Below are 19,657 nucleotides of genomic sequence, written 5' to 3' on the forward strand. Positions count from 1 at the left end.
AGACACCAAGGAGATAAACAATGGATTAGCATGAAGTGTCAGGAGAGGAACTTGGGAAGGACATAAAAATCCCAAAGATAAGAGCCTTCCATGGCAGGTGGAAACCGCAGGCAAAGGAGAGCCACATCTAGGACCATCGAGGTTTTAATAAACTCAATCCCAAAGGGCGAAAACCACATGGGCTACATGGTCCCTAGAATTCCACCCCAGGATGGACCATCCATTTGGCCTCAGCATAATCCTATTGAGCATGATTTTTAGGTCATGATCTCTTTTTGAGACCATATGAGTTCTCATCATTGATCTAACTAAGGCAACTCCATGTGCCTGTGCCATACCACTTAACATGCTTACCAGAAAGAGTGTCTTGAATGTGAGATGGCTGGGGTGGTGCCTGAGTCTGGGCCTATTCCTGAAGCTGGGCCAATTGACTATGTGTGCCAGGTGGGATCTTCATTTGAACAGAAGGTCTAGACAGATAGGGGGTAAAACAGCTGTGACACAGGCCTTCCCGAATTGCCTCTCCTTCTGGGCAATGACTGCAAGCCCTGAAGCTGTGGTGTCATGACTCCACCCATGATGCAAGCAAGACATGATGGATGACAGGAAGGTTCCAGATCAGCAGCAAGGCCCTCAGCCCAAATGTGTCCACCAGACACAATGGGAATCTGTGCCCCCGCAAGGAGATCAGCATTTCCAAGACACCACAAAGAGGCAGGCCTATCATAAAAGTCCCCAAGTGCGTGGGGGCACCACTTGGAGAGTATGTGATGGGCAGAATCATGGGCTGTGGCTGGTAGGGCCCTGATTTTGGCTTAAGGAATAAAGGGCTAAGATGGAAACCAGGGACGGACCCAAGGCTGTTGAGGACATAGGTGGCCAAGTCCACTGAGCACTGGGATGGATTGCCTCTTCGGCAGGAAGTGTACATGGAGCCCTATGGGAGACGCAAAATGGCCCCCTGACAGGTAAAGTCTTGCTACACAAAGCTGCCAGGAGACCTATGGAAACATTCCTGGGGTGATCAGGGGCCAGGCATGCATTGAACAAGCACCCACCTTGTGGCCATGGGTTGAAATCTGAATGCGAGGGGATCCAAATCCATTCTTGATGCCAAAAAGACACCAAAGCTGTTAAGAAGATTCCAAGGAAGCAAGCAAGGCCCTCAGCATGTATGCATCAGCAAGACATCAAAGTAAACAGGGTCCACAGAGAGTTGAGGAAGGCCCATGCACCATCAGTAAGCAGGCCAGCTGCAGAGGCCCTCACATGTGATTAGAACACTCCTTCATGATCCATGAAAGGCCAACGTTCTGTGGCAATGATGGAGGACCAGTCCCACACACTGGCTGGCATAGCACAGAGGTGAGCCGCCCCATTCAACTCATTGTCCCTAGCATCTTTGTCTTGCACACAGGAATCTACTCACATCACATGGTGGGTGAAAGGTGAGTCCCTGGCAAGGATACCGACCCTATAAAATACAAAAAGACACCAAGGGAGCTGAGACAAGGCTTTTAATGAGGGATCCTGGGAGGTGCTCACGAAAGGCACACAAAGACCCAGGGCATGATCCTGTCTTGAGCCCTGGAGGCCCACAGAACAGGCAGAAAGGAACTGGGGAATTGCGATGGATTGGTCACCTCAAGCCCCACATTTCAGAACCTTACATGGGTGACAGGGCTTTTCCAGGATCCCACCCCAAAACGGTGTCCTCCATTGGGCCTCAGGGTAATCCTATTGGACATGGTTTTTAGGTCATCATCTCTCTTCAACAGCATATGAGTTCTCATCATTGACCCAAACCAGGCTTTCCCTAGCCACCCCTGCCCACTGACCAGCTCAACATGCTTATTAGAGGTGGTTTGTGGAGCTCAGGATGGCCACATGCAAACCTCGATTGAGGCCTGTTCCCAAATCTGGGACAATTTACCCTACATGCACTTGGAGGGAACTCTATCCAGTCATGGGCTCTGTACTGAGAAAGGGAGTCATGCCATGAAAAAGCCTGTCCCCTGTGACAGTATGAACATGGATGAGAGCCCTGATTGCATGGGGCCAAGAGTTCACTCATGATGCGTGCAAGACGTTAGCGATGGTGGGAAGGCTTCAGTGTGGAGTGCAGGGCTTCAGCCTGTATGGGTGCACTGGACATCAGGGAAAGCGGCACCCCCACAAGGAGCTGAGCAAAACCACAACAGCAGCAAACAGCAGGCCAAATGCACTGGTCTCTGCCATATTTGGACACCCCTTTGGGAGCCAGTGGCACACAGAATGGAGTGCCATGGCTGGTAGGTACAGGACCAGGGCTTTGGAAGGAATTGACAGCAGTGGCAGTAAGGGCCAACGAAGACTTGAGGGTCCAAGCCCCTTGAGCTGTGGAAAAGAATGAAGCAGCCTCTTGGCCAGATGAGAAGGTGGAGCACTGAGGAGCTGTGACATGGACGTCTGGCAGGCAAAGCCCTGGCCAGGACGCTGCTCCTGGGGGACCCACGCCAAGATTCCTAGGGTGACAAGAACCTAGCATGCATCACACCAGGTACAAGCTCCATCCCCAAACAATGCTGTTCCATGTCCACCTTGGGGCCACCATGATCCCTCCCATCTTTACACTTAGGGTTAACTCAGGGAGAGGGGTTAGCATGCTTCCAAAGTAACTTTGACCTTCAAAGTAAGAGGGTGCACAGGACAAAACTGAGACATGACCTGGATGGAGAGGCACTCACACTAGGGGAAGAAGTTGACAAAGCCCTGTCCAGATGGAAGAAAACCCAGAGGCATTCTAATGCCAGGCATCCACCAGGTACGGGTGCATCGAGAAGAATTGGGAACCATGATGCTGGAGCTCCCCTCTGAGTCCCAGCTAAGCAGCAAACACTCCTAAGGGCCCATCTAATCACTATGCCAAAGGTGTCAAGTGACATCCACATAAGGTGCACTGACTCTGAACCTAGCCCTGGCGTCTAGCCCAAAGCCATTCTGGGAAACTGGTAGGGAGCATATCTTGAGGGTGGCTCCCATGCCCACAGTAGAACATAGATTCCTCTCTCCAAGGGACTCATCCATTCTGACATCAAGCTCAGTGCCCTCCCACACTGCTGAAAGAGGCCCATGGGACCTCAGGAAAAATGCTCCTCCAGGGACCTCAGTATTCCAAGGAGGAACCACGGAGTAACATGCCATACTGGCAGCCCACTGCACAGGCAGAAATTCGAAAACACACATGCCTTCTTTGGCAAAAATAGGGCCATGGTCTCATGAGCTGGCTGGCATTGCTCTGAGGTGATCTGTCCATCCAACTCATTGCCTATGGGGCCTCTGGCTTAGCACCCAGGAATTCACTCACCTCAAATGGTCAGATATCAGTGAGACCCTGGCAGAACAATGTGCTGAAAGACACAAGGGCACCACAGAAGCTGAGTTAAGGCTCCGAATGCAGCGTTCTGAGAGGTGTTCATGAAGGACACACAAACTCCAGGGCAGAATCCTGTCTCATGCCCTGGAGGCCCACAGACCAGTCAGAAAAACCCTGGTTCATTTTGAGGGATCGTCACTTCAAGCCCCACATGGCAGTGCCTCATGTGGGTCACAAGGCTTCTACAGATTCCCATTCCCATTCCCCTTCCATTGGGCCACAGAGTAATTCTCTTGAGCATGATTTTTAGGTCATCATCTCTCTTCGAGACCGTACAAGTTCTCATCATTGTCTTAAACCAAACTGTCCCCAGGCATTTGTTCCCTCTCCCCAGCTCAGCCTGCTTATCACAGGTAGTGTGTGGAGCTTGGGATGTCCCATTGTGGGTTTGGCTCAGGGCCTGCACTACTGCTCAGCTAATTCACCCTAGGTGCGCCTTTGGGTACTCTGTTCAGACATGGGCTCTCTGCAGAGACAGGGAGTGCTGCCATGACAAGCCCTTCCCCAGTGGGTCTGACCTCATGGCCATAGGAAAGAGCCCTGATTGCATGTGGCCATGAGTCCATTCGTGACACTGGCCAGACTCCACCGAAGGCAAGAAAGTTCAGCCCATCCTGTGAGATATCCAGTGTATGGGTATACTGGACAGCATGGCAGGGTGATGACAAGGCTGCAGCAGTAGTGGCAGACAGCATTCCGAACACACAAGACTCCCCCCCCCCCACACACACATTGGGACACCCATTTCGGATCAAGGGCATGCACAATGCAATACCTTGGCTGGTAGGTCCTGGACCTCAGCTTTGACAAGAATGGGTGGGCATGGTGGCCAGGGCCAGCACGGACATAGGCCTCCAAACCTTTTGAGGCAAGGAATGGAAGGGAGTGGCTCTTCTGCCAGAAGAGCACCTGGAGCTGCGGTATGGTCACCTGGCAGGCAAAGCCCAGCTCGAGACACTGCCCACCATGGACCCTTGCCACAATTCCTGGTGTGCTCAGTGGCCTGGCATGCATCCCACCTGGACAAGTTCCATTCCCAAACAGTGCTGTGTCAGATGGCCTTGGGGCCAACTCGACCTTTCCCATATTTATGCTTAGAGTTAGTTCAGAAAGGGGGGCTATCATGGTTCCCATGTGACTTGAACTCCAATGTAATAGGGTGGAGGAGACAAGGCCTGGGGCATACCCTTGTTGGAGAGGCACTCACCCTAGGGGTGAGAGGTGACAAAGCTTCGTCTGGCTGGGGGAACACCCAGTGGCCTTCTAAGGCCAGGTGTCCACCAGGAGCAAGTTCATGGGGAAGGGCTGGGACCCAGGAGGCTGGAGATCCCCTTGGAGACCCAACCAAGCAGAAGGCCCTGCTCAGGGCCCACCGCTATATCAAGGTTTCGAGCGACATCCAGCTAAAATGCCCTGGTTTTAACCTTGGCCCCCACATCTTCCTTCACAGACCATCTGAGAAATTTGGGCAGGAGCAAGCCCTTCCCACTGGGTGGGTGAGGGAGGCTCCCTTGCCCACAGCAGTACCTGGCTCCCTGTCTCCATGGGACAGAATGATGCCATTCTGACATCAATCTCAACACCATCTCACACTGCTGAAAGACACCCATGGGACCTCAGGAGAGAGGGCCCTTTAAGGAACCCCAGAACTCCTGGCAGGAACCATGGAGGAGCTATGCTATCCAGGCAGCCCACTGCACAGGACAGATTGTGGGGATGTGCCAATTACCTGTGATGAAGAAGGGACCCTGGGCTCATGTGCTGGCTGGCATTGCCCACAGGCTGTCCTCCCCATGCAACCCATTGCCCATGAAGCCTCTGATTAAGGGCCCAGTCATTCACTCACATCACATGGTAGGCAATAGGCGAGACCCTGGCCAGGACAATGTCCCGCTGAAAGACACAAGGGCACCACAAAAGCTGAGCTAAGAATCCAAATATGGCATCCTGGGAGGTTCTCACAAGGGGCACACAAAGCCCCAGGTGGGATCCTGCCTTGGGCCTTCGAGGCCCAGAGATCAGGCAGAAAATCCCTGGGTCATTTTGAGGGATAGTTGCCTTGACCCCACGTGCCAGTGCCTTGTGGGGGCCACAGAGCTTCTATAGGATTCTACTGCAGGACAATGTCCTCCACTGGGCCTCAGCATAATCCTATTGAGCATGATTTTTAGATCATCATCTCTCTTTGAGACCATATGAGTTCTCATCATTGACCCATCCCAAATTGTCCCCAGGTGTTCATGCTACCAGCAACTCAACCTGCTTACCAGGTGTAGTCTGTGGAGTTCAGGATGTCCCATCGAAAGTTTGCCTCGGTGCTGTGCCAAAGTTCAGCCAATTTACCCTATGTGAACCAGGGGGGTTGGTGTCAGACCAGACAAGGGCTCTGTGCAGTGAGAGGGAGTACTGTCATGACAAAATCCTACCCCAAGTGATCTTGACCTTGTGGCCATGGGGGAAAGCCCTTATTGCATGTGGCCATGAGTTTATTCGTGATGTCCACAAGACCCCACAAAAAGCTGGAAGGCTCCAGCCTGGCACACAAGATGTCCTCTGTATGGGTGCACTAGGGACATCAGGGCAAGTGGCTCCACCAAAGGGTACTGAGCAAGCTTGCATTCATAGTGGCAGACAGCAGGCCCAACTCACAAGTCTCCCCACCCTGTTAGGACACCTGTTTGGGAGCAAGGGCACACAGAATGTATTTCCATGGCTGGTAGTTTCCGGACCTGGACCTTGCCAGGAATGTGCGAGTGTGATGGCCAGGGCTGGCACAGACATGGGCATCCAAGCACCTTGAGGCGTGGAATGGAATACAGCAGCTCCTCGGCCAGAAGAGCACCTGGGAGCCCTGAGGAGCTGTGGCATGGCCATCTGGCAGGCAATACCCTGCCCGGGACACTGCCCCCCATGAACATCCCATGATTCCTGGGGTCCAGGGGCGTGCATGCACCCCAACAGGGACGAGCTCCATCTCCAAACAGTGCTGCACCAGATGGAGCTTCGGGCCACCTCGACCTTTCCCATCTTTGTGCTTAGGGTTAGCTCAGAAAGAGGAGCTAGCATGTTTCCCAAGTGACTCAAACTCCAAGGTAATAGGGTGGATGGGACAAGGCCTGTGGTGTGTCCTGAATACAGTGGCACCCACCCTAGGGGTGGGAGGTAACAAAGTCCAATCTAGCTAGGAAAAAACCCAGTGACTTTGTAAGGCCAGGCATCCACCAGGAGCGAGCTCACTGGGAAGGGCTGAGAGCCAGGAGGTTGGAGCTCCCTACAGGGTCCTGGCCAAGCAACAGGGTCTGTTCAGGGCCCATCTAGCCTTTATGTCAAGGTTTCAAATGACGTCCAGCTAAGGTGCCCCGGTTCTGACCCTGGTCATATCATCTTCCCCCACAGCGCATTCTGGGAAATTTGGGCAGGAGCGTTTCCCCATGGGCAGGCAATAGAGGCTCACTTACCCACACCAGCACCTGGATTCCTCCTCGATGGGGCTCAGCGATTCTGACATCAAGCTCAGCACCCTCCCACACTGCTGAAAGATGCCCATGGGACCTCAGGAGAGAGTGGCCCTCCAGAGACCCTAGCACTCCTGGCAGGAACCAAGGAGGAGCTAGCTATCCTATACAAGCAGGCCACTACACAGGGCAGAAGTTCAGGGTTGCACCAGCCACCTGTGATGAAGAAGGGGCCCCGGGATCATGTGCTGGCTGGCGTTGCCCAGAGGCTATCCTTCCCAACCAACCCATTGCCCATGGGGCCTCTAACTAAGCACCCAGGCATCCACTCACCTCACATGGTCATCGATTGGCGAGACCCTGGCCAGGACAACATCCCACTGAAAGACACAAGGGCACCACGGAAGCTGAGCTAGGGCTCAGAATACAGCATCCTGGGAGGTGCTTGCTAAAGGCATACAAAGTTGCAGGTCGGAGCTGGAGGGAGCTGGAGGACCAGAGATGGAACAAAGAGACCCTGGGTTGTTTCGAGGGATTGTTGCCTCAAGTCTCAGGTGCCAGTGCCTCGTGTGGGCCACAGGGCTTCTGCAGAATCCTGACCCAGGACAATGTCCTTCAATGGGCCTCAGGATATTTAGGTCATCCTCTCCCTTCGAGATGATATGAGTTCCCATCACTGGCCAAACCCAAACTGTCCCCAGGCGACAGTGCCCCCTGCCCAGTTCAACCTGATTACCAGATATAGTGTGTGGAGTTCTGGATGTTCCATTTCAGGTTTGGCTCAGAGCATATGCCAAACCTCAGCCAATTTACCCTAGGTGAGTGAAAGGAGGAGGTCTTGTCCAGGCACGGGGTGTGTGCAGACTGAGAGAGTGCTGTCATGACAAAGCTCTTCCCCAGTGGGTCTGACCTTGTGGCCATGGGAGAGAACCCTGATTTCGTGTGGCTATGAGTGCCGTCAGGATGCCTGCGACACTACATGGAAGACAGAACGACTCCCATTCGGCCGTGTGATGTCAAGTGTCTGGGTAATCTGAACATCGGGGCAAACAGCTTCCCCACAGGGTGCTGAGCAAGGCAGCAGCCATAACAGTAGAGCAAGCCCAATGCACAGGTCCAGTCACCCTATTGGGACACCTGTTTGGGAGCAAGGCACGCAGAATTCAGCGTCTTGGCTGGTAGGTCCCAGCACTGGACTTTACCAGAAATAGGAAGGAGTGGCGGCCAGGGCTGGTTTGCACATGGGCATCCTACCCTCTTGAGGCCTCCAATGGAATAGAGTGACTTTTCAGCCAGAAGAGCACATGAAGCCCTAGGGAGCTATGGCATGGCTATCTGGCAGGCAAAGCCCTGCCTGAGACGCTGCCTTCCATGGACCCCAAACCATGATTTTTGGCATTCCCGGGGGCCTGGAATGCATCCCAATGGAGGCAGGCTCTGTCCCCAAACAGCACTGCACCAGGTCCACTTTTGGGGCACCTCGATCTTTCCCATCTTGGTGATTAGAGTTAGCTCAGGGAGAGGCACTAGCATGTTTCCCAAGTGACTTGAACACCATGGAAAGAGTGTGGATGGGACTAGACCTGTGGTGTGCCCTGGATCAAGAGGCACCCACCCTAGGGGTGAGAGGCATCAAAGCCCAGTCCAGTGGGAGAAAAACCCAGTGGCCTTGTAAGGCTAGGCATCCACCAGGAGAGGGTTCACAAGGAAAGACTGGGAGTCAGGAGGCTGAAGCTCCCTTCAAGGTCCCATCCCAGCAGTAGGCAGTGCTCAGGGCACAACTATCTGCTATGCCAAGGTTTCTAGAGACTTCCAGCTAAGGTGCCCCAGTTCCAACCCAGCTCCCAGCCTCTCCCCAAGAGCCCACTTGAGAAATTTGGGCGAGAACCCCTCATGTAGGCAGGCAGGAAGACACCCTTGCCCACAGAAGCACCTTGCTCCATCAATCCATGAAACTGATTCTGACATCAACCTTCATGCCCTCCCAACACTGCTAAAAGACGACCATGGGAATTTATGAGAGAGAAGTCCTCCAGGGACCCTGGCATTCCTGACAGGAACCATGGAGGAGCTCTGTTATCCTGGCAGCTCACTGCACAGGGCAGACTTCAGGAACATTTCAGACTTCTGTGATGAAGATGGAGCCCAGTCTCACGCACTGACTGGCATTGCCTGGAGGCTCTCCTCCCCATCCAACCCAATCCCTGTGGGGCCTCTGACTAAGTACCCAGGCCTCCACTCACCTCACATGGTCAGTGATCAGTGAGAACCTGGCCAGGACAACAGCCCACTGAAAGAGACAAGGGCACCACGGAAGCTGAGCTAAGGCTTAGAATGAGGTGTCCTGGGAGGTGCTCAAGAAGAGCACACAAAGCCCCAGCACGGAATCCTGTATTTGGCCCTGAGGGCCCAGAGATTGTGCAGAAAGACCCAGCATTGTTTCTCAGGATCGTGTCCTCAAGCCCCACATGCCAGGGCCTCATGTAGCCACAGGGCTTCCACAGATTCCTGTCCCAACACTGTGCCTTTTCATGGGCCTCAGCGTACTTCTATTGAGAATGATTTTTAGGTCATGATCTCTCTTCAAGACCATATGAGTTCTCATCATTGACCCAACCCAAACTGTCCAAGGTGCCCGTTCCCTCTCTCCAGCTCAACCTGCTTACCACAGGTAGCGTGTGGAACTCGGGATGTCCCATTGAGGGTTTGGCTTGGGGCTTATGCCAATGCTCGGCTAATTCACCCTAGGTGTGCCTTTGGGTACTCGGTCCAGACACAGGCTCTGTGCAGAGACAGGGAATGCTGTCACGGGAAGCCATACCCCAGTGGGTCTGACCTCATGGCCATGGGAAAGAGACCTGATTGCATGTGGCGATGAGTCCATTCATGATGCTGGCCAGACTTCATTGAAGGCAGGAAGGTAGAGCCCTTTGTGCATAGATGCACTGGACATCAAAGCAAGTGGATCTCCAACAGGGTGATGAGCAGGGCTGCAGCAGTAGCAATAGACAGCAGGCCCGACACACAGGTCCCCCCACCCTATTGGGACATCAGTTTGGGTGCAAGGGCAAGCATATCACAGTGCTTTAGCTGGCAGGTCCTGGACCTGGGCTTCACCAGGAATGGGCAGGAGTGGTGGCCAGGGCCAGCACGGATATGGTAGTCCAATCCCTTGAGACACGGAATGGAATGGAGTGGCTCCTTGGCCATAAGAGCACCTGGAACCCTGAAGAACTGTGCATGGCTGTCTGGCATGCAAAGCCCAGCCCAGGATACTACTCCCCATGGACCAACACCATGATTACTGTGGTGCCCAGGGGCCTGGCAGGTATCCGACCAAAAACAAGCTCCATCCCCAAAAAGGGTTGCTCCAGGTATACTTGGGGCCACCTCAACCTTTCCATCTTTGCATTTAGGGTTAGCTCAGGAAGTCACATGGTTCCCAAGTGACTCGAACTTCATGGTAAGAGAATGGATGGAACAAGGCCTGTGGCATGCCCTGGATCCAGGGAACCAGGAGGATGGAGATCCCCTCAGGGTCCTGGCCAAGCAGCAGGCACTGCTCAGAGCCTGTGTAGTCAATATGCCAAGGTGTTGATTGACATCAGCAAGGGTGCCCTGGTTCCAACCCTTGACCGGCGTCTTCCCCCACAACCCATGATGAGAAATAGGGTAGGAACCCTTCCCCACAGGCAGGCAAGAGAGGCTCCCTTGTCCACAGCAGCACCTGGTTCCCTCCCTACGCAGGACTCTGTTATTATGAGGTTAAGCTCAGTGCCCTCCCACACTGCTGAAAGATCCCCATGGGATCACGGGGGAGAGGGCCCCTCCAGAGATCCCAGCATTCCTGGAAGGAACCACAGAAGAGCTATGGTATCCTGGCAGCGCCCTGCAAAAAGCATACAATTGGGGATGTACCAGCTTTCTGTGATGAAGACATGCCCTGGTCTCAGTGCTGGCAGGCATTGCCCTGGGGCTTTATACCCATCCTACCCACTGCTCATGGAGCCTTTCAGGTGCACAGGAATCTACTCACATCAAATGGTCCGAGATCGGTGAGACTTGTGCAGGACAATGTCCCACTGAAAGACACAAGGGCACCACAGAAGCTGTGACAAGGCTCAGAATACAGCATCTCTGGAGGTCCTCTCAAAGGGCACACAAAGCCCCAGGGCAGGATCCTAACATGGGCACTACAAGCATGGACACTGGGAAGAAAATTCCAGCGCTGTTTCAAAGGATCATCTCGTCAAGCCCTATGTGCCAAAGCCTCCCATCCACACAGGGCTTCCACAGAAATTTGCCCCAGGACACTGCCCTTCATTGGGACTCAGCATATTCCTATTGAGCATAATATTTAGGTCATCATTCCTCTTTGAGACCACATGAGTTCTCATCATTGACCCAACCCAAATCGAACCCAGCCACCCAATCCCCCTGCACAGCTCAACCTGCTTACAAGGCGTCTTCCATGGAGTTTAGAATGTTCTATTGAGGGTTTGCTTCAGGGCTGCACCAAAGCTGTGACTAATTACCCTAGGTACACTGGGGGTGGTAGTTTGCAAACCAGACATGGGCTCTGTGAAGAGAGAGGGAGGACTGCCATGGCAAGTCCCTTCCTCTGGGGGTCTGACACTGTTGCCAAGGAGGCAAGCCCTGATTGCCTAAGGGCCAACGGTCCATTTGTAATGTCAACAAGATGTCACCAAAGGCATGATGCCTCAGGTGAGGTGGGCCTGAAGTTAAGGTAATGGGTGCACAAGAACTGAAAGCAGGGGAACAAATGGACACGGAATGCAGTGCTTTGGCTGGTGGTTCCCAGCCCTGCCTTTGCCAGCAATGTGCAGAGGTGGCACCCAGGGCCAGCGCAAACATGGGCATCCAAGCATGTTGAGGCGGGTAATGGAATGGAGGAAATCTTTGACCAGGGGAGCACGTGGACCACTGTGGAGCTGCAGACTGACCATCGGGCAGGCAAAACAGTGCCCGGGACACTGCCTTCCTATGATCCAAACCACGTCTCCTGGGGAGATAAGGGGCCTTCCATTAATCCAACTGGAGCAAGCAATGTCCCCAAACAGCACTAGCCCAGGTGCCAACTGGAAGCTCATTGACCTTTCCAATATCTGTATTTAGGGTTAGTCAGGGAGAGGGGCTAGCACAGTTCCCGAGAGACCTGACTTCTATAATAAGAAGGTGGGGAACACAAAGCCTGTGGCATGCCCTGGATAGAAAGGAACCCACCCTAAGGATGGGAGGCAACAAAGCATCCTCTAACAGGGGAAATTCCAGTGGCCTTCTCAGGCCAGGCATCCACCAAAAGAAGTCTCTTTGGGAAGGCCTTGAGTGAGGAGCCTGCAACACCCTAAGAAGTCTTCCCCCAAGAAAGCAACAGGCTGTGTTCAGGGCATGGCCAGCTGCTACCTCAAGGTGTCCAGTGACGTCCACCAAAGATGTCCTTCTTCTGACCCTGGCCCTGATGTCATCCCCCACAGCACATTCTTGGAAATTTGGGATGGAGCCATGACCCAGGAGCAGGCTACTACAGAGGCTCCCTTGCCGATAGCAGCACTTGGGTCCTTACCTCCATTGAACTCAAAGATTTTGAATTCAAGCTAAGTCACCTTGTACACTGGTGAGTGGTGGCACTGGGACCTCAGGAGAGTGGGCTCTCCATGGTCAAAGGCATTCCTAGCAGGAATCACAGAGGAGTTATGCTATCCCGGCAGCCCTACTGCACAGGGCAGACATTCAGGGTCATGCAAGCCACCTGTGATAAAGAAGGGGCTCAGGGATCCTGCAGTGGCTAGCAATGCTGGAGACTCTCCACCAGCATCAAAACCATTCACCCTGAGGCCTCTGACTAATCAAACAGGTCTCCACTCACCTCACATGGTCAGTGGTCGGCGAGAGCCTGGCCACTACAAACTTCTGGTCCGCTGAAAGAAAACAGGGCACCATGGAAGGTGAGCTAAGGCTCAGAATGTGACATCCTTGGAGGTGCTTGCGAAGGGCACACAATGCCCCAGGGCGGGGTCCTGTCTTGGGCCCTGGAAGCAGAGCCAACTGGTAGAAAGTGGCTGAGTTGTTAAAAGAAATTGTGTTCTTGAGCCACAGGTAAGAGGGCTTTGAGTCGCCACAGGGCTTGCACAGGACTCCACCCTCCCCCAAGATGGTGCCCTTAAATGAGCATGATTTTTAGGTCATCATCTCTCTTCGAGACCATACGAGTTGTCATCATTGACCCAACCCAAAGTGTTCACAGGCACCCGTGCCACCCCCGCCCAGCACAACCTGCTTACCAGGCATAGTCTGTGGATTTCCGGAAGTCCTGTTGAGGGTTTTCCTTGGGGCTGTTCCAAAGCTCTGACAATTGACCTTAGGTGCAGCAGAGGCAGGAGTTCGCTGAACAACACGTGGGCTCTGTGCAGAGAGAGGGAGTACTCCCATGACAAGGCCACTCTTCTTGGGGTCTGAGGCTCGGGCCAAGGGGGAGAGCCCTGAGTGCGGGTGGCCATGAGTTGCTTCGTGATGTCCACAAGATGCCACAAAAGGCATGGGGCCTCCATGCCGGTCCCCTAGATGTTTAGTGTATGGGTGCACAAAGACTGAAAACAGGGGCTATACCACATGTCCTGAGCAAGGCTTCGTCGATAATGACACCCAGAAGTGGGAGCACAAATGTCCACCCAAAAGACAGGGACATTGCTTGGGGGCAAAAGGACGCGGAATGCAGTGCCTTGGCTGGTGGTTCCTGGCTCTGGCCTTTGCCAGGAATGTGCAGAGGTGGTGGCCAGGGCCAGCATGAACATGGGCATCCAAGCATTTTGAGGCAGGTAATGGAACAGAAGGGCTCTTTGGCCAGGTGAGCAGCTGGAGCCCTGTGGAGAGGCGAACTGACCATTGGGCTGTCAAAGCACTGCCCGGGACGCTGCCCCATTTGGATCCCCACCATGTCTCCTGGGAAGCTCAAGGCTCTTCTGGGAATCCCACCCGGGATAATGATGTCCCCAACGAATGCTGGGCTAGGTGCCAATTGGTTCCTCGTCGACCTTTCCAATCGCTACATTTATGGTTAGCTCAGGGAGAGGGGCTAGCACAGTTTTCAAGGGACCCGACCTGTGTAACAAGAAGGTGGGCAACACAAAGCCTGTGGCGTGCCCTGGATAGAGAGGAACCCACCCTACAGATGGGAGGCAAGAAAGCATCGTCCAGCTGGGGGAAATTCCAGGGGCCTTCTCAGGCCAGGCATCCACCAAAAGCGGGCTGATGGGGATGGCCTGGACTTAGGAGCCTGGGACTCCCTAAAGAGTCTTCGCCAAGGAAGCAGCAAGTCAGAAGCAGTGTTCAGGGCGCAGCCAGCTGCTATCTCAAGGTGTCAAGTGATGTACACCAAAGGTGTCCTTGTTCTGACCTCGGCCCCGGCGACATCTCCCACAGCACATTCTGGAAATTTGGGATGGAGCCCTAATCTGGGAGGGAGGCTCCCTGTGGACAGCAGTGCCTGGGTCCCTCCTCCATTGGACTCAAAGTAATTCAATTGGAGCAGTCTCATGGTTGCCAGAGTGAGTGAGTGTGAATTAAAGTGGAGACGTTAGGGGAGGGAGCACTGGACCTGGAGACAAAGCACCCAGAGGCTTGGCGCTGGGACTGCAGAAACCCTGGTGCCCACCGAGGATCAGCTCCGAGGACAGCCACATGGGCATGGTGGCCTTGAGACCAGAGGCGGACAGTTCTTCAGACAGTCACTGACACAAGGCGGCCGGGTATCCAGAGGCGCACGGACCTACACAGCCACTCACAGCACCGCCGGGCAAGGCAGGAGAGACCAGGGGAAGAGAAATAGAGACTGAATCACTCACAGGGAAATCCCTGCAGAGGAGAGATTTAGCCTAGGACTGAGGGCCACTGAGCGCTGAGAGAGATATCCGTCCCTTCAGCGGGGGTGTTCTTCCTGGGGCCCAGCAGCTCACAGACATCAGGCGGAGCCAGGGGAGAACTCTGACTTCACAATCTCCCTATTCGATCCAGACCACAAAGCCACACTCTTACAGGAGATATTAACTGTGGTGGCAATATTGAGTGCATGGGCAAGGACTTAGAAACCGGGCAGAACTTAAAAAACAGAAACAATTAGATCTGTCTGAGGCACAAGAAGGTTGGACTCAAAAAAGTGGCTGGCAACACAAGGTCTGAGGGGGGCCTGAGGGGCCGGTCGCCATTCTTCTCCCTGCATCGACCAAGGTGGGGACTCAGAGAGCAGCCCATGAGATACAACCCACCTACAAAAGGCCATGCCCATCTGAGCTGGAGAGCTGCTGTGCTTTTGCTTATTACTGTTAAGTGGGTTTTTTTCTTAATATTTTTACTTTTTATTTTTTTCCCCTGTCTTCTCTTTACTATTTTCCTATTTCCTTCTTTTCTCCCTTTCCACCTGGAATTTGGGAAAGACTAACAATCAGGCATTGCTGTGCTTAGATGAACTCTTACCATCCAAATAGTTTTTCCTTCATCTCATCCTAATCTCCCCCAACCCCCACTGCAGGTTTTAAGCTCTCAGTCTGTCCTGTATCTCTGACTGTCGCTGTCCACCCCCCTCCTCCCCGCTTGCCTTTTTTTCTTTTTGTTTTTTTTCTTTATTTCCACTCTCTTTTTTTTCCTGTTCCTTTATTTCTTTTCCCTTTTGGTTTTCTTCCTTATCAGTACATTTGTGTGCTTGTATTCTCTGCGTGGTTGTATCTATGTTTTCCTTTCAGGGTTACTTCAAGAAACAACCCAAAGCACACATAGTGGAAAATCCCAAATATCGCTGAGTAGGGAAATAAATTAATCAGAGGCATAAGAGAGAAACAAAGGGGCATCGTTAAAATAACATCTCCTGAAACAACAGACCCTAGACACTCAAAAAGCCTCCTTCTATAGAGGAATACTAATAGATGCACAGTGCAGAATGAGCTTTTAAAACTGACAAGAGACAGAAAGCTAACCAAAATGACGAAATGAAAGAACTCTTCTCCAAAGAAACTCCAGGAAGAAATCACAGCTACAGAACTGCTCAAAACAGACACAAGCAACATAACTCAACAAAAATTTATAATGATTGTCATAAAATTAATTGCTGGGCTTGAAAAAAACATAGAAGCTATCAGAGAAGATATTGACACAAAGACTAGGAACCTTCAAAATAGATCTGACAAGTAAGAAAAGGCTATAACTGAGATGAATAATAAGATGGAGGCTGCCAATGAATGGGTTGAAGAACCAGAGAGGAGAATAAGTGAATTAGAAGACACAGGTATAGCAAAAGAGGAGGCTGAGAAAAAGAGAGAGAAAATGATTCAGGAGCATGAAAGGAGAATCAGAGACCTGAGTGATACAATCAAATGAACAATGTCCATATCATAGAAGTTCCTGAAGAGGAAGACAAAGACAGAGTGCTTGAAGGTGTGTTAGACCAAATTATACACAAAAATTTCCCCAATCTGGGGAAAGAGAAAGACATTGAAACTCAAGAGACATACTGAACTCCCCTAAGATGTGACGTAAACTGACCTTCAGCATGACATACCATACTGAAACTGGCAAAATAAAAAGACAGAGACTTCTGAAAGAAGCTAGGGAGAACAGGGCCTTGACATACAAAGGGAAACCTATCAGAGTGGTTACAGACCTATCTACTGAAACTTGGCAGGCCAGAAAGGAATGGCAGGAAATCTTCAATGTGATAAACAGGAAGAATATGCAGCCAAGAATTCTTTATCCAGCGAGGCTGTCATTCAAAATAAGAGAGATAAAGGTGTTCCCAAATAAACAAAAGTTGAGAGAATTCATCGCCACCCAACCAGCCCTACAAGAAATCCTAAGAGGGACTCTATGAGGGAAATGTAGCAAGGAATAAAGGTACCAGAGACATCACTACAAACATGCACTCTACAGGGAACACAATGGATCTAAACCCACATTTTTCAATAATAACACTGAATGTCAATGGACTGAATGCTCCAGTCAAACGACACAGGGTAGCAGAATGGATCAAAAACCAAAACCCATCTATTTGCTGTCTACAAGACACTCACCTTAGACCTGAGGACACCTTCAGATTGAAAGTAAGGGATGCAGAAATATCTACCATGCGACTGGACACCAAAAGAAAGCTGGAGTTGCCATACTTATATCGAACAAACTGGACTTTAAAATAAAAGCGTAACAAAAGATGAAGAAGGACATTATTTAATAATTACAGGGTCTCTACATGAAGAAGAGCTAACAATGATAAACATTTATGCGCCAAATTCGGGAGCTCCTAGATACATAAAACAATTAATTACAAACAGAAGCAATCGTATCGATAAGAGTGCGCTAATTGCAGGGGACTTGAATATGCCACTTACAACAATGGAACACTGGAGCAGATGGAATTAATAGATATTTTTAGAACTCTGCATCCTGATGCTAGGGAATTCACTTTCTTCTCGAGTGCACATGGCACATTCTCCAAGATTGATCACATACTGGGTCATAAAACAGCCCTCCATAAACACAAAAGAATTGAGATCACACTTTCATATTACAATGCTGTGAAACTCGAAATTAACCACGGGAAGAAGTCAGGAAAACCTCCAAAAATGTGGAAGTTAAAAATGACCCTACTAAAGAATGAGGCAATTAGAGAGGAAATTAAAAAATGTGGAGAGACAAATGAAAATGAGAATACAACAATTCAAACTCTCTGGGACACACCAAAGGCAGTCCTAAGAGGAAGGTTCATTGCAATCCAGGCCTATTTCAACAAACTAGAAAAAGCACAAACTGAAAACCTAACAGAGCACCTAAGGAAACTATAAAGGGAGCAGCAAGAACACCCCAAACCCAGCAAAAGAGAAGAAATAATAAAGATCAGAGCAGAATTAAACAAGATAGAATCCACAAGAACAATTGAACAGATCAATGAAACCAAGAGTTGGTTTTTGGAAAAAATAAACAAAATTCATAAACCTCTAGCTAGGCTCCTCCAAAATAAAAAAACAGCCAAATAGACAAAATCAAGAAGGAAAATGGATCTACTACAACAGATCCCTCAGAAATACAAGCAAACATCAGAGATTACTATGAAAAATTATATGCCAACAAACTGGAAACTCTGAAAGAAATGGAAAAATTCCTAAACACACATGCACTACCAAAATTCAAACGGGAAGAAATAGAAAATCTGGAAGGACCCATAACCAGTGAAGAAATTGAATCAGTTATCAAAAAATCTCCTAACGATTAAAAGCCCAGGACGGGATGGATTCCCAAGGGAATTCTACCAGACGTTTAAAGAAGAGTTAACACCGATCCTTCTCAAGCTATTCCAAAAACTAGAAATGGAAGGAAGACTACCAAACTCATTCTACGAAGCACATATCACTCTGATTCCTAAGCCAGGCAGAGACACAACAAAAAAAAGAGAACTACAGGCCAATATCCTTAATGAATACGGATGCAAAAATACTCAACAAGATACTAGCAAGTCAAATTCAACAGCATATAAAAAGTATTATCCATTACGATAAAGTGGGATTTATTCCAGGGTTACAAGGCAGGTTTAATATTCACAAATCCATTAATGTGATACATCACATTAACAAAACGAAAAAAATCATATGATTCTGTCAATAAATGCAGAAAAAGCATTTGACAAAATACATCTCTTACTAATAAAAATGCTCAAGAAAGTTGGGATAGAAGGAACTAACTTAAACATCATAAAAGCTATTTACGAAAAATCCACAGTCAATGTTATCCTCAATGGGGAACAACTGAGAGCTTTCCCCCTGAAATCAGGGACATGACAGGGATGTCCACTCTCATCACCGTTGTTTACCATAGTGTTGGAAGTCCTAGCATCAGCAATCAGACAGCAAAAGGAAATAAAAGGTATAAGAATTGGCAAAGAAGAAGTGAAACTTTCCCTTTTCACAGATGACAGATACTTTACATGGAAAACCCGATTGACTCCACCAGAAGCCTTCTAGAAGTGATCCATGAATTCAGTAATGTTGCAGGGTACAAATACAATGTACAGAAATCGGTTGCATTCCTATACACCAATACTAAACAACAGAAAGAGAAAGCAAGAAACAGATCCCATACACAATTCCACTAAAAACCATAAAATACCTAGTAATAAACCTAACCAAAGATGTAAAAGACCTGTATGCTGCAAACTATAAAAGACTTATGAAGGAAGTTGAAGAAGACACAAAGAAATGGAAAAACATTCTGTGCTCATGGATTGGAAGAATAAACATTGTTTAAATGTCATTATGACCCCCAAAAATTTACACGTTCAATGCAATCCCCATCAAAGTTGCACCAGCATTCTTCTCAAAGCTAGAACAAACTATCTTAAAATTCGTATGGAACCACAAAAGACCCCGAATAGCCAAAGTAATGTTGAAGAAAAAAATAAACCGGGAGGGCATCACTATCCCAGACTTTAGCCCCTACTTCAAGCTTTCATCATCAAGACAGTATGGTATTGGCACAAAAACAGAAACAGACCAATGGAACAGAATAGAGAACCCAGAACTGGACCCACAAGTATATGGCCAATTAATCTTTGACAAAGCAGGAAAGAATATCCAATGGAAAAAAGACAGCCTCTTTAACAGGTATTGTTAAGAGAGCTTGACAGCAGCATGCAGAAAAATGAAACTGAGCACTTTCTTACAGCATTCACAAAAATAAACTCAAAATGGTTAAAGGAGCTGAATGTGAGATAGGAAACCATTAAAACTCTAGA

General features: G+C 50.1%; 1 long non-coding RNA gene, 6 other non-coding genes and 1 pseudogene across 9 annotated transcripts; all 8 read right to left on the reverse strand.

Annotated features, from left to right (window-relative positions):
* Positions 1–225: 225 nt before the first annotated feature.
* LOC115284659 lies at positions 226–306 on the reverse strand. The gene has a single exon (XR_003905304.1). It is a non-coding gene; the product is annotated as a small nucleolar RNA SNORD115 (small nucleolar RNA).
* A 1,415-nt stretch (positions 307–1,721) lies between these two features.
* On the reverse strand, positions 1,722–1,802 carry LOC115284664. The gene has a single exon (XR_003905308.1). It is a non-coding gene; the product is annotated as a small nucleolar RNA SNORD115 (small nucleolar RNA).
* A 1,542-nt stretch (positions 1,803–3,344) lies between these two features.
* LOC115284655 lies at positions 3,345–15,240 on the reverse strand. Of its 3 annotated transcripts, none has more exons than XR_003905299.1 (6): positions 14,543–15,240; positions 13,173–13,293; positions 7,204–7,250; positions 5,683–5,759; positions 5,262–5,308; positions 4,200–4,275 (listed from the first exon to the last, which is right to left on the reverse strand). It is a non-coding gene; the product is annotated as an uncharacterized LOC115284655 (long non-coding RNA). The 3 variants fall into 3 exon arrangements; XR_003905301.1 differs by having other exon boundaries at positions 14,486–14,557; XR_003905300.1 differs by lacking the exons at positions 4,200–4,275; positions 5,262–5,308 and adding an exon at positions 3,345–3,389.
* On the reverse strand, positions 3,630–3,710 carry LOC115284660. The gene has a single exon (XR_003905305.1). It is a non-coding gene; the product is annotated as a small nucleolar RNA SNORD115 (small nucleolar RNA).
* On the reverse strand, positions 5,551–5,631 carry LOC115284662. Its single transcript, XR_003905306.1, has one exon. It is a non-coding gene; the product is annotated as a small nucleolar RNA SNORD115 (small nucleolar RNA).
* LOC115284663 lies at positions 9,404–9,484 on the reverse strand. The gene has a single exon (XR_003905307.1). It is a non-coding gene; the product is annotated as a small nucleolar RNA SNORD115 (small nucleolar RNA).
* Positions 11,196–11,276, reverse strand: LOC115284665. The gene has a single exon (XR_003905309.1). It is a non-coding gene; the product is annotated as a small nucleolar RNA SNORD115 (small nucleolar RNA).
* On the reverse strand, positions 13,022–13,117 carry LOC115284661 (annotated as a pseudogene).
* Positions 15,241–19,657: the final 4,417 nt, after the last annotated feature.

The sequence above is a fragment of the Suricata suricatta genome, unplaced genomic scaffold (assembly GCF_006229205.1).
Source record: "Suricata suricatta isolate VVHF042 unplaced genomic scaffold, meerkat_22Aug2017_6uvM2_HiC HiC_scaffold_142, whole genome shotgun sequence".
In the NCBI taxonomy this organism is placed as follows: domain Eukaryota; kingdom Metazoa; phylum Chordata; class Mammalia; order Carnivora; family Herpestidae; genus Suricata; species Suricata suricatta.